The following is a 13,123-nucleotide window of genomic DNA, read 5'->3' as shown; positions in this document are numbered from 1 at the left end:
AAATAACAGGCAATAAATCAGTAAAGGTTCCCTCTTGTCCACTGTTAACAATTAGTAACAAGCAGCACTTTACAGTGATGTCAGCTTTAGTCTTACTATATAACTGGTAATGAAAACCGCCTGACATCTGCGAGCTTGTGTCTGGCTGCTTTGGGGGATTGTGTGGATAACAGCTTTCATACATTCCGTGTGGGAGAAAGTTATTGTTTGGATTCTTAAATAACATGCGGCCCAGTGTTGTGAAAACACGGCGCATTGGGAAGCTGGCGAGGAACTGTAACCCTTAACTTCCCTAATGCCTTGGTAGGACAAGGAACGCACATGAGATGCACAAAATGCAACATTGCTGCTTCTCGGGAGACGACGCAGGCACCTCGGCTAAAAGGAGGGAGGGTTCATTGGCAGAACCTACTCTTGCACACCAAAGTTACAGGGGAACAACGCAGTTTCCTACATTAAAACAGAAAGAAAGACTTGCATTTATAGAGCGCCTTTCATGACCTCAGGACGTCCCAAAGTGCTTTACAATCAATGAAGTACTTTTGAAGTGTAGTCATTGTTGTAATGTAGGAAACGTGGTAGCCAATTTGCGCACAGCAAGCTCCCACAAACAGCAATATGATAATGACCAGATCATCTTTTTTTTTAAGTGGTATTGGTTGAGGGATAAATAGTTGCCAGGACACTGGGGATAACTCCTTGCTCTTCTTCGAAATAGTGCCATGGGATCTTTTACATCCACCTGAGAGGGTAGGCAGGGCCTCAGTTTAACATCTCTTCCGAAAGACAGCACCTCCGACAGTGCAGTACTGCCTTGGAGTAACAGCCTAGATTTTGTGCTCAAGTCTCTGGAGTGGGACTTGAACCCACAACCTTCTGACTCAGTCAGTGAGAGTTTTACCAACTGAGCCACAGCTGATACTACAACAGTGATTACATTTCAAAAAAGTACTTCATTGGCTGTGAAGCAATTTGGAACGTCCTGAGGTTATAAAAAGGCGCTATATAAATGCAAATTCTTTCTTTTCTTCATTCGGCTGAAGAATGATGTAGAAAAGAGGATGTTAAAAATGGTTCTGGAGGTAGATTTAACCTCAGACCTCAGGTAGAAGTAAACCTTCTAACAAAGCTCTGGAACTGCAGAGTAATGCCAGCAACTGCTACCTTGTGTTTTTAAACCTCTCAAGGTAATACAGCAACAAATCAACAAATGTGTTTCTTATCTCAAATATAACATGGGTTATAGAGCAGAGGAGTGGCTTTACTTTTCACCACTGTTATAGTGACTAAATAAACCAATAGGAAAATGCACTAACGGAATCAAAGTTCATCGGCATAGCCTGCTTATCAAAACGAGTTAGGGTCTCGGACACTACATTTAGTTATGCCCTTTTTATCCAGCCAAATGAGAATGGATTTCATTACACAGAGCCAGCTTGATCACCTGGCGATGAGTGAGTGACTGGCATGATCATTAGTACAAAGAAAATAGCGTGCTAATAATATGTTTGTGGCATAGATAAATAATAAACACCCTGTCAGTTCAACCATCCCACAGTGAATTATGAGTCAATGGGATGTTACCACTATCTGAGAGTTTGCTGACTCACTTGTTACAGAACCAACAGGAAGTAGCTGATTTTAGAATGACGTTTCTAATTCAAAAGAATGTCAAGGGTCAGAATCATTTTTAAATGAAATGACTTGACAGTGAAAATGCTGTCCATATACAGAAACATTAAGGGAAGTGATGCTACAAATAGCCAGCGATTAAATACCAGCTAACCCAGTCAGCCAGTCCCTGAGTGTCACAACACTCAATCAGTACATAGCGCACACCATGGTCTTCTCTAATAGTACAGCAAGAGGAAAAGTGTTGTCACATCACAGAGAGTTTGGGAAACAAGGCACTGTGACCTGACTGGCTTGTAAAGCAGCATCAAACACATTTTATAACCACACTTAAATATGCTTCAAAAATCACATGATTTGGTGGAAATCAATAATTTTACTAGAGTTTGCAATCCTGGGTTTCTGTATCCCAAATCCCTGACTGTTTTAAGGGCCTCAAAATCCTGGAATTCACAGCTTAAAATTCCTAGGATTTTGGGAATGGGCAGGGACAGATCAATCAAAACAAAGCTCGCCCTGTATTGTTCCTATTGATTGAGATTTGTTAGTAAGTCAAACCTGGGTTCACAAAGGCATCTATGATTGCAAACCTTAATCCTAGATAACCACAGAACATACGTTTTATTGTCTATTTGTAAAAGCTGTCTTGGTGAAATTAAATAGTAGAAGTATTTTTTACACTGGCGTATTTATGTAACTTCACATATCTCAATACCCGATAGAAAATAAAACTCCCAAAAAGAATTGAATCTTTTTTTCTAATGAGCTATATGTTTATATTTGTATAGGCACAAAGTAAGAGGATAGATTTTCTTTCATTCTATGAATTATCTATTATAGCTTTTAAATTGAGAAGCCTAGGTGAAGGCCCATAAGTTGAAAAGGAGAGAAGGTGAGATAAATCAAGAAGTAAGGATTAGTTGACACCATGTTTGTTATTTATAAACCTATAGGTTGTGGGTGGGGGAGACTGAAGGAGGCAAACAGTTCCAAAGTATTTAGGAACTGGGAGAGAATGAATTGGAATAAGAGACGATAAGAGTTTTGATTTAACAACAGTAACGGAGAGAAAGAGTATGACCAAGAGAAGAAAGTTCAGAGAAGCAATGGTCATAGCAGAATCAATAATGTGAAAAAAAAGCCCCGAAAGGGAGTTATGTGTGATATAGATTTTTTTTTAAACTTTACTATTTACTAATAAAAAAAGACCTTTTTAGTTCCTTCGTCCATGTGATGCTTATGACTTGTGTTTTTCTTATTCCTGGGGTAAAAATTGATGCAAGCTGCTTGTTAATGCTAGTTAGTGACCCAACACTAGCCTCTCAATAACAACAACCTCATTCGGGCCCCAGGCCGGCCAGCATTGTCTCCAGTCGACTGATGTTTGTTCTGTTCTGGTCTGAGCCACTGGGTGAAGCGCTGCATGAAATAAAGGGAAGAAAAACTGAAACTGTCTGTCTTACCCTGTTAAGTAATGCCTCTCCCAGCACTTGGAAAGTCACTGAGGAACTTTGTGAACATGTTCCAGCCTTTCCTATGAGAGGAGAGTGTATACGACTAAGAGGCCCTTGAAAGGAAGATTGTGCTTTAAATGAACGTTTAAAAATTCTGACATCGAACTTATCATATATTCACAAAACATAACTCAAACCTTCATTAAATCTCCAGTAAACAAACTTCACCTAGTGGTAGAATCAGTGGCACAGGGACATGATTATATTCCAGGATGTTTAATATCCCGAGAGTAACCATTGACGTGAAAATTCCATCATTAACAAATAATTATTCATTGTGCATAGGATATAATAGCAGGGTGCTGTGGGTGTGGAGTTAATTTTGAATAAACTTGAGTACATTGTAATATGGAGGCCCCAATGTGTCAGGATTGGTTTTGCCTGGGTTAATATTAATTATCTAATAAATAGAATAAATCCCTTTTGTGCAGTGTCCCAATTAACTTGTTTCATCTGTACGTCGATCCTTCTACAATCAGCCTTATTGTTCGCAACCTCAGCGTTCTATTTGACCCTGAGCTGAGCTTCTGTCCTCATATCCTCTCCATCACCAAGGCCGCCTTCTTCCTCCTCTGTAACATTGCCTGTCTCCGCCCCTACCACAGCTCATCTGCTGCTGAAATCCTTTGTTACCTCCAGACTCGACGATTCCAATGCTCTCCTGGCTGGACTCCCACCTACCACCCTCTGTAAACTTGACCTCATCCAAAACTCTGTTGCCCATATCCTGCTAACCTATCACCCCTGTGCTTGTTGACCTACATTGGCTCCAGTCCGGCAACGCCTCGATTTTAAAATTCTCATCCTTGTGTTTAAATCCCTCCATGGCCTCACCCCTCCCTATCTCTGTAACCTCCTCCAGCCCTACGACCCTCCAAGATCTCTGCGCTTCTCCAATTCTGGCTTCTTGCGCATCCCCGATTTCCTTCACTCCACCATTGGCGACCACGCCTTCAACTGTCTAGGCCCTCAGCTCTGGAATTTCCTCCCTTAAACCTCTCCGCCACTGTACCTCTTTCTCCTCCTTTAAATCGCTCCTTAAAACCTACCTCTTTGACCAAGCTTTTGATCACCTGTCCTAATAACTCTATGTGGCTCGGTGTCAAATTTTGTCTGATAACACTCCTGTGGAATGCCTTGGGATGTTTTACTACGTTAAAGGTGCTATATAAATGCAAGTTGTTATATTGCTTCAGAAGACTTACAACTGAATGCTGAAAGTACAGGGTTACAATCCATCTTTCTATGCAAGGTATTTCAGATGACCTAGCAGCGAGGTTTTACCAAGTATAGAATTTAGAAATGAACAATTTACCGACCTTTGGAAAAACATTGCGTTCTCTTTAACTGTAGATTGCAGAAAGTAGGTAGGAGTTCAAGCTCAGTGTATGCTCTACAATGTTGTCTTTAAATCAAGGGGCTCTAAATGCAATCAGAATTGCAGTCGAGGATTAAACACAGTACAGATTCTAAACTCTTTAACATGCTCCCCTGGACTGGTGACTGAAAGTAGTTTTCAAATTTCCATACTTGGTGCGTCCACAATGACTAACATTGTAGTTATATTATAGACTTGGCCAGAGTGTTCAGCCTGAGGCCTAAGCTCCGTGTGTGCCCCCTGAGTCCTGGTAATCCAGCCTTTGAAGCCGAGGCAACCCAGTCCCACTTGTGCTTGCATTTGTTATTTGCTGATTTGTCATTTAAATTTCGTGGCCTGGATGTTTGGAATAGGACTGTTCCTAGCGCTGTTGCCTCATTGATGGTTAAATCCTAAATCAGGTCACCAAGGGTTCTAGGTACAGTATCAGCAAGCTGATATATATGCAAATTAGAGATTTAATGTGAACCCCAGCAAGGTCTATAGTGCACACCTGTGCAGCTCAATAAAGAAAAACTTGGAGACCACTGGCCTAGCCACCTGTTTTCGGTTTTCATGGAAAACTGGACAAATTTGGGGAATGTGATCCCAAAACACTGGTAAACAATCCAGAATCCCAAGTAATAAAAACAGAATTGAACTCAGTAAACCAGTGGCCCTGATCATAGAGGCCATTTGAGACTGGAATCTGCTTTTACAGTGGCGAGTGGAGAGAAGTGAGTTATAAAGCTCCGATATCCATACTCACCAATCCCTGACTGCGGGGTAAATTTCTAATGTTAGGGAAGAGTTGAGGGGACAGTGCAGAAAGTTGACCTGTTGCTGGGTAGTTTGAAGTGAGAGAATCCAATTTGCCAAATATCCATTTTTAAGGTTCCGATTTTAACTCGGATCGGGAATCAGGCAGGTGGGTGTGAGGTGGGCGTGGACTGAGGCGGGTGAGGTCAGAGGCGGCCAGGGTGTGAGGCGGGCAGGGTCAGAGGTGGGTGGCAAAGACTCCTGACCTCGGCAACGCAAGGCCTGGCAATTTGAAACTTCCAGGCCTCGTCTGCATGCCCCCGTTCAGTTTCCCTCCCAAAACACAATATCGGGGGCAGGAGGCCGCTGTTGTTTACCGAAGGAACTAAGGTAAGTTGGCGGAGGATGGTTTCAAGGGGGCCTCTTGCTCTCCTGCTCCTACCGGATCCACATGGAAAGTAAAAAAAAAAGTTCAAAAGACTTACCCCTTTGGCCTCTTCTTGTTAGGGTGACCTTGTAGGAAAGCCACAACTGCTTAACCACTCACAACCATGGTTAAAATGGCAGTCGTGCCCTGATGATGTCATTGGAACCCAATCTGCATACTTAAAGAAGGACCTCACTGGTTTCCGTCGGGTGCCCTTCCTGCCTGCTCATAAGAGCAGGTTAAAATTGGAATCTGTGGTAAGAAGACAGGACCTCGGCGGGTAAAGCCCCCGGGCAATTTTAACTGCCCACCGTCCCAGTTTCCCGCCAGATGGGCAGAGTTAAAATTGACCCTTTATGTTTGCGTTGGTCTTGTGTTTAGGAACTGGAGATGGCTCACGGCATGAGGCAGGGCTTCCCACTGCCTCTCATCCTCTCTGGGTATGAAAACAAGAGGTTGCACGCAAGTTGAAGGTTGTGCAAGACATCGCCAGTTCATTCACAGTTCCTCAGCTGCAAGTGACCAAACCCCTGCTGACTCGGACTTGGAACTGCCCCACTCACACTGTTAGGTCTGGGATGGTCCAAATATGGGTTTCAGAGGAACTTCCAATGTTGAAATCCAATCAGCAGATCTTGACCAATATTCATAGTATTAGTACAGCACAGGAGGAGGCCATTCGGCCCATTGTGTCTGTGCCGTCTCTTTGAAAGTTTTAAAGGTATTTGGAAGGAGATTAAAAAACGGAAATGAAAAGCGTGGCAAGCCCACATTAAACTAATCCTCTTCCCACTTGTGATAAATGTTTTATTCTATGTGGGTTTGACTGTAATAATGAAATAATTATTTGCTCAGCACACAATGGTATAAAGCACGTCAATTGATTACGCCTCTCATGAATGAACAAGAAATCACGACTAGTAAACAGCGCATATTGTACAGATGGTAAAGGCAAAACTTTACCTTAGTCCTCATCTAAGTTCATTCACGCAGCTGAGATTCTGCATTATAGCACTTACTAATCTCAGTCCGTGCATTAACAGACGGACCAGGCCGTCTGAACAGTGCAGTTCTTTTAATCTGCACGGTTAATCCTCAACACTATTTGCAATTCACTGCTCAAATTCTTTCAGCTCATAAAAAAAATAAAATGTTTGAATTTTGATGTTTAATTTTTGCCTTAAAGTGTCTCGCTCATTACTGTGAGGAAGAATATTTCACACTTTCCGAAACTGTGTCACAATTTTCCAATAAATTGGAGCACCGCAACGTAATCATCAGAAACAGGAACTCAACTAATTATTGTGTATATCTGTCAAGAGAGGAGAGGGCGAGAAGTGGATAAAACTGCACTTGTGTTGCTTGGGCCATGTGATAACCTGCCAGCTTGAGATCACTTCAAATTTCTACTTTATTGCTAATGATTAAAAAGGATAACATTTATCTGACTTACATAATTTATTATTAAATACTAAAAAATTATCCAGTAATTTGAATTAGACAAAATTGGAATCTTAATGCTGAAAAGACTTGAATTGTCAGATAATTTGAATTAAGCGACTTTTGGAATCTGGAACTCTCTCCCCCAAAAGGCTGTGGATGCTGAGTCAATTGAAATCTTCAAGACTGAGATCGACAGATTTTTGATAGGTAAGGGTATCAAGGGATATGGATCAAAGGCAGGTAAATGGAGTTGAGGTACAGATTAGCCATGATCTAATTGAATAGTAGAACAGGCTCGAGGGGCTGAATGGCGTACTCCTGTTCCTAAGCCACTGTAAAGTGGCTGTTATCAGAAGAACCGTTAAATCTGCAAGTCATTGTTGTTGTAACGCTTCCAATTGCTCTTCAGTACAATCATGTGCGTAATGGGCAATTGTGAAATATGACAGTGAAAACAAACTGAGATGACCTGACATTCTTTCCAATAATTTAATAACAACTAACAAAGACCAAAGGTGTTTCACAGGAGCGTAATCAAATGAAAATTGACACCGACCCAAAGAAGGAGATATTAGGATCGGTGACTCAAAGCTTGATCAAAGAGATAGGTTGTATGGAGCGTCTTAAAGGAGGAGAGGTAGAGTCGGAGAGATTTAGGGAGGGGATTCCAGAGCTTAGGGCCTAGATGGCCGAAGGTGCAGCCACCAATGGTGGGGCAAAGGGAGTGGGGGATGCACAAGGTCAGAATTGGAGGAAGGCAGAGTTCTTGGATGGTTGTAGGACTGGAGGAAGTTACCGAGATAGGTAGAGGGAATAAACCCTTCCACATATCACATTTATCTGATTGTAAGGAAGGTGCTCCATAAATTGCATACAGTATACCATAGTTGTTTTAACTGCATGTTTAATTTTCAGCTTCAAATAAACACTAATGTCTCCTAGTGTGTATTAAATTAATATCACAACAGTTCCAAATGATAAAGACTCAGACTGTCTTTGTCTCTTTTCCTATTTAATCCCAACTCCTCTCCTTTTTATCATTCTTATAATCCCTTAAAAGTTATCTCCCTGATCGCTGCTTCCTGATTTACCTAGTCTTCTCTTACTTTTCATCCTTAGTGATATCCTGTTCTCTGGGCCTAAATCCTTTCCCTTGGTTACTCAATAATAATAAACAAAATTCTTGGATCAAAATTGTTTCTAAATATGCAACCCTCCAGACAGTACTTAAACTTTAATGACTCATGTGGAAGGACCAACTGACAAGTCAATGAAAATTAACATCAGTACATTCATCAAATAGCAATAAAATGACAGGCCTGGTTTAATCCTTTTGAAAAATCGATCAACTGTGTTTTTCTTAAAGTAACCTAGAGGAAGTTCACACTAATAGTTAATTTCTCTGGCTTTTTGCCTCTCCCAAGAGATTACATGGCTGGGGGGGGGGGGGGGGGGGGAAGGTAGGAAGTGTTTATTTGTGATGCTCCAGCTGTCATGAGGTGTGGGGCAGGCTTGATAGACCAGCTGGTCTTTTCCTGCCCATCATTGTAAAAACATCACATGCAGATTTGCACTAACTGACTGCAAACAGTTGTCTGGGAGGAGGATCTATCTTTATGATTTGAATAATCATGTAGCAATTTCAACTTGACATCAATTTTAAGATACTCAAACCAGACATAGTGCACTGAGTTCACTTTGCATACTGGGAGACTTGCTAACGGGGTTGCTATAAAGAAAGGAGCTTAACTGTGAATTTACAAGTTATGCTCTGAAGCATATGCAAGCTGCTGGGTGTTTTTTTTTTGTTTACTGCATTTCACATTCACCAGTTGCAAAATCAAGTGCAAACGTGTTGTAGATTAGATGATGTGTCTGTAAACTGAACCATCTGGCTATGAGTCATAAGGTGCTTTGATTCGATTACATTTTCGTCTCCTTGATAAGACATTGCAAACTTTTGTGTGTGTGTGCGTGTATAACCAGCAGCCATTTGTTGATTTAGTGGAACTGTCGGCCAAACAAAATGGCAAATAACAATGATGGAAATTTAGTACAATTAAAAAGTAAACCTAAACTATAAAGATAAGGCCACCTACGTAAGACACCAGGCACAATGCTGCAGAGTGTGCCGTTTGTTTACTGGTTGAATTAATATTAGTAAAACAAAAATCAAAGCAATTTCAGTTTGAAGACATTTCTTTCATCGTCGATTAAATCTAGTCACTGCTGAAAAACGTTGAATAGGTATTTAAATCAACAATCCCATTTAAACAACAGTAAACGTCAAGGCCACCGCACAACGTACCAGTGGCATTATTGAAGGTCTGACAAAAATATATCTTATCTAATGTAGTGCACAACCAGTCAATTTCATATTTTATAGTTAAACAACGCTTTAATTGGGAGAGTGAATGTGTATTTGCAAACCGTCCCTTCACTTTCCAACCCTAGGTTTGAATTCAGAATTGGATGGAAGTTTTCCGTCTCTGCTGACTGCAACTCCTGCATGAAATGGATGGCCTGAACCCAGTTCCAATTGAGAACAGGCCCATAAAACAAAGCAGGCCATAACCTTCCACAACGTGGAGGTCTCAGAACAGCCAAAATTATAACTGATGTGAGAGGTTGATAATTTCAGTGCTACAAAGTCAGACTCTTTGGGGTTGGGGTTAAAGGTGAAAGGTCGAGGGAGCTTTCCCTCCGCACTTAATTGTGCTTGTGGCTGGATGTCCAAAGTGGAAAACGTCCCATTCTCCAGTACTGACATCTTTCACCACGATGAATCTAGATTTTACCAGATACATATTTAAATGTAAGAAAAAAAATCTTGAATTTCAATACTTCTTTCTAGGAGCTAACTCAAAGGAGCAATTTTGACTGCCAGAAGTTGTGATATTTCTGCTAAAAAATACTTGATTTATATAGACTCTTTCAGAAAAATCTCAAAGAACACTTCACGTGTAATAAATTCATAGAATCAAAGAATGTTACAGCACAGAAACATGCCATTTTGCTCAACAAATCTGCGCCAGTGTTTTTCGCTACATAAAGTACCTAATCTCATCCTGCTCTTCTTCTAATTCCCATAATATTTAATATTCAAGTATGTAATTCCCTTTTAAAATAATTTGTGGACTCGGCTACAAAAACAGTCTGTGACAGAAAATTCCACATACTAACCCACCATCTGGGTAAAACATTTTTTCTAACCTCCCCTTTAATTCTTTGTGATTATCTTAAATTTGTGCCCACTTGATGGAAACAATGTATCACTATTAACCTTATAATCTTGAGGACCTCTTGTCACTATGAACCTTCATAATCTTGAGGATCCCTTGTCAGTATACTACTTAACATTCTCAGCTCTAGTGCAAAAGGCCCCAACTTCTCACCAGAATCATTTACCACTCAATAGGCACATTGAAGGCATGTTTTAGGTGCCAGGATTGATCTGGAGGACATGCTGGGTGTTAAGAATCATGGAGGCGTGGTGTATGCTGTACAACTTTTCTCTACAAAGAGGCCTCCTCATGCAGGCCCCAGAGGACAAAAGTCACCATCAGGAACAAAGGAATCAGCAGCAACCTGAAGAAGCAGGGGACAACCTATCGGCAGCTGCAAGAGATACTAATGCCCATCTGATTCGATAGATCTCTTCATTACCACGTCTGGCCACTCTATTAACAATAGTGCCCACATTTTTGCCCCTCCCAGCACAAATATATCATCTACAGACACTTCTCTGTGTGCATCAACACACACAACTTCCATTCACACCTCAAAAAAAACACTTCCAAATTTTATCAAAAACAAAGTTTTAGCACTATCTTAATTTGATTCAAAATCTAGTGTATGGACGCACTTAGTTCATTAAGGGGAAGCCCAGTGATGAGAAGCACTATGAGTTCTCATACTTCTGGGCGTTACCTGAATGGCAGGAGGAACCTCTTGGGTCTGAGGTGGCTGTTATCTCATGGCAACTACGTTCAGAGATGGATATGCTGCAGGCAGCACCCCTTGTGTTACATGGGTAACCTGACCCTGCCTCTTTTCTGCCACATGTGCAGGCATTGGAGGGAACTGGTGGGAGGGCACGCATGTGCTTTCATCCCTAGTGACATAACAGCAAGGCACTATCTCTAACAATGGCTCTGCATGGCCACTGATTATGGGAAAGCAGGTCTAATGGTCTCAATGAGATCATTGAAGGCTTCGGTGACGGTGTTTCAACACACTGGAGTTGTCATACTCTTATGGTGAACAGCAATGTTGTTAAATGGTCTTCTATTGTGTTGAGAATGCCGCTAGCGGATTCCATCTGCAGCATGCTGTGTGGTACATTGTCCAATGCATGTCACTTTGTGAGCAACATTCTTTTAAATGCATGGCCGCTGAACTAGATTCGCAAGCTCTTCAACCAACACCTCCTGATCCTTCTTCCCATCACGTGTTCCTACTCCTGTCTCTCACCCATTACACTCCCATCTTCCTCACTATCTTTCCTCGGTTGTAAATCTCTGGGCTGGTGCATAGATGGGATGGAGTGAATTAAGGTTGCATGCTGCAAGGAGCCAGTATTGCTGAGGGACCTGTTAAACTGGTTACCAGAGCAGAGTTCACATAGCACTTTGTTGAATGAGCGACAGCAGGATTGTGTGATAAGGGGACCGATTATGCGATCCTGGCTACACAGCACTGGGATTGCTGCCCGCATGAGCTGACCTCCCCCTATAATACAAGGTCAGCTCAAACAATTAAATGGCACTCCAAGCGTATTGCGCATAATGCACTGGACGCATCATGGATTAGTATTTCAGGCACCAGTCGAGCATTGCTACTGCCTGAAAGTCAAGCGCTAGCAGCATGGGGAAAAGCCAGACAAATATTTTTTTGGGCCTGCTCTATTGCACCTATCCCAAACAAGCACTCTGGTTCTGAAGCATTATGAATTTTTCTCAAGGCATTAATGAACATTGCATACTAGTGCTTGTGCTAGCTGTATTAGGGTGTTCTATGTGCATCGAATGCGTTGCAGGCCTCTGTGCCCAATATAGGCAGTGGCCACCTTTTGTTCACAATTGGCTGCTACGCTTGCCTACAAGTAACTACACTTCAAAAGTAATTCATTGAGCGCTTTGTAACACCCTAAGGATATAAAAAGCACTATATAACTCGTTCATTCCCAATAAAGGGTAAAATAGGCGAAACACAATATCCTGACATGCTCCACTGGCATATGCCCTCCTACTTCAACAGCATTCATGGCCACTCTATTCCCAGGTGTGCATGGTTTTCTTGTGCATTGGCAAGTGGTCCCCCACCTGCTGCCAATTTCTCCCAGCCCTTTTGGGTTGTCTTAAAAATGAATGCAAGTGAGTTACCTTCATTAAAAATAAGATACAGCAAAACCCAAGTGCCTGCCTGTAACCCACACTAAAGAGGTTGACTGCTACATGCTGCAAAAATTAGAGGGCGAATTTTCCACTTTCATGCATTTTAAATGGTTAGAAAAACCATGAGCACCTGCTCAATTTTCTAATATGTATTCCTACTGGGGAAACACAAGTGGAGAATTTACCCTTGGATTCCAACTGAGGCTTTTAGTAGGGTGATTTTATGACACCATGGCTGAAAGAACACTTCCAGGGGAAGGTTGGGGTATAAAGGGCATGCAAGTCAAGCACTTTAAAGATTGTGAGGGGAGGTTATTGCAAGTGATAGGTATGCTTAACGCAGAATATTTTGGTTTGGCTTACTCTTTCTTACCTTGCCTGACGTAGTAAGGTCCTTAAACTTCTTCCTGCACGGAGATGCAGTACATCAGGTTTTGGAGTTGGCAGTTAAAGAGTCTTTGCTACATCCCTCCACTGACCCAGAGTTGTCTTATTGATCCAAAGAAGGCCACCCTCCTACAGGAGCTCTTCCACATCTGCATCAATAAATCTGAGGGCTGTGTCCTGCTGCATACATCTATGGAGCATATCTCTC

The sequence above is a fragment of the Heptranchias perlo genome, chromosome 34, assembly GCF_035084215.1.
Source record: "Heptranchias perlo isolate sHepPer1 chromosome 34, sHepPer1.hap1, whole genome shotgun sequence".
Taxonomy (NCBI): domain Eukaryota; kingdom Metazoa; phylum Chordata; class Chondrichthyes; order Hexanchiformes; family Hexanchidae; genus Heptranchias; species Heptranchias perlo.
The sequence above is the reverse complement of the archived record's forward strand: the minus strand, read 5'-3'. Positions refer to the sequence as shown.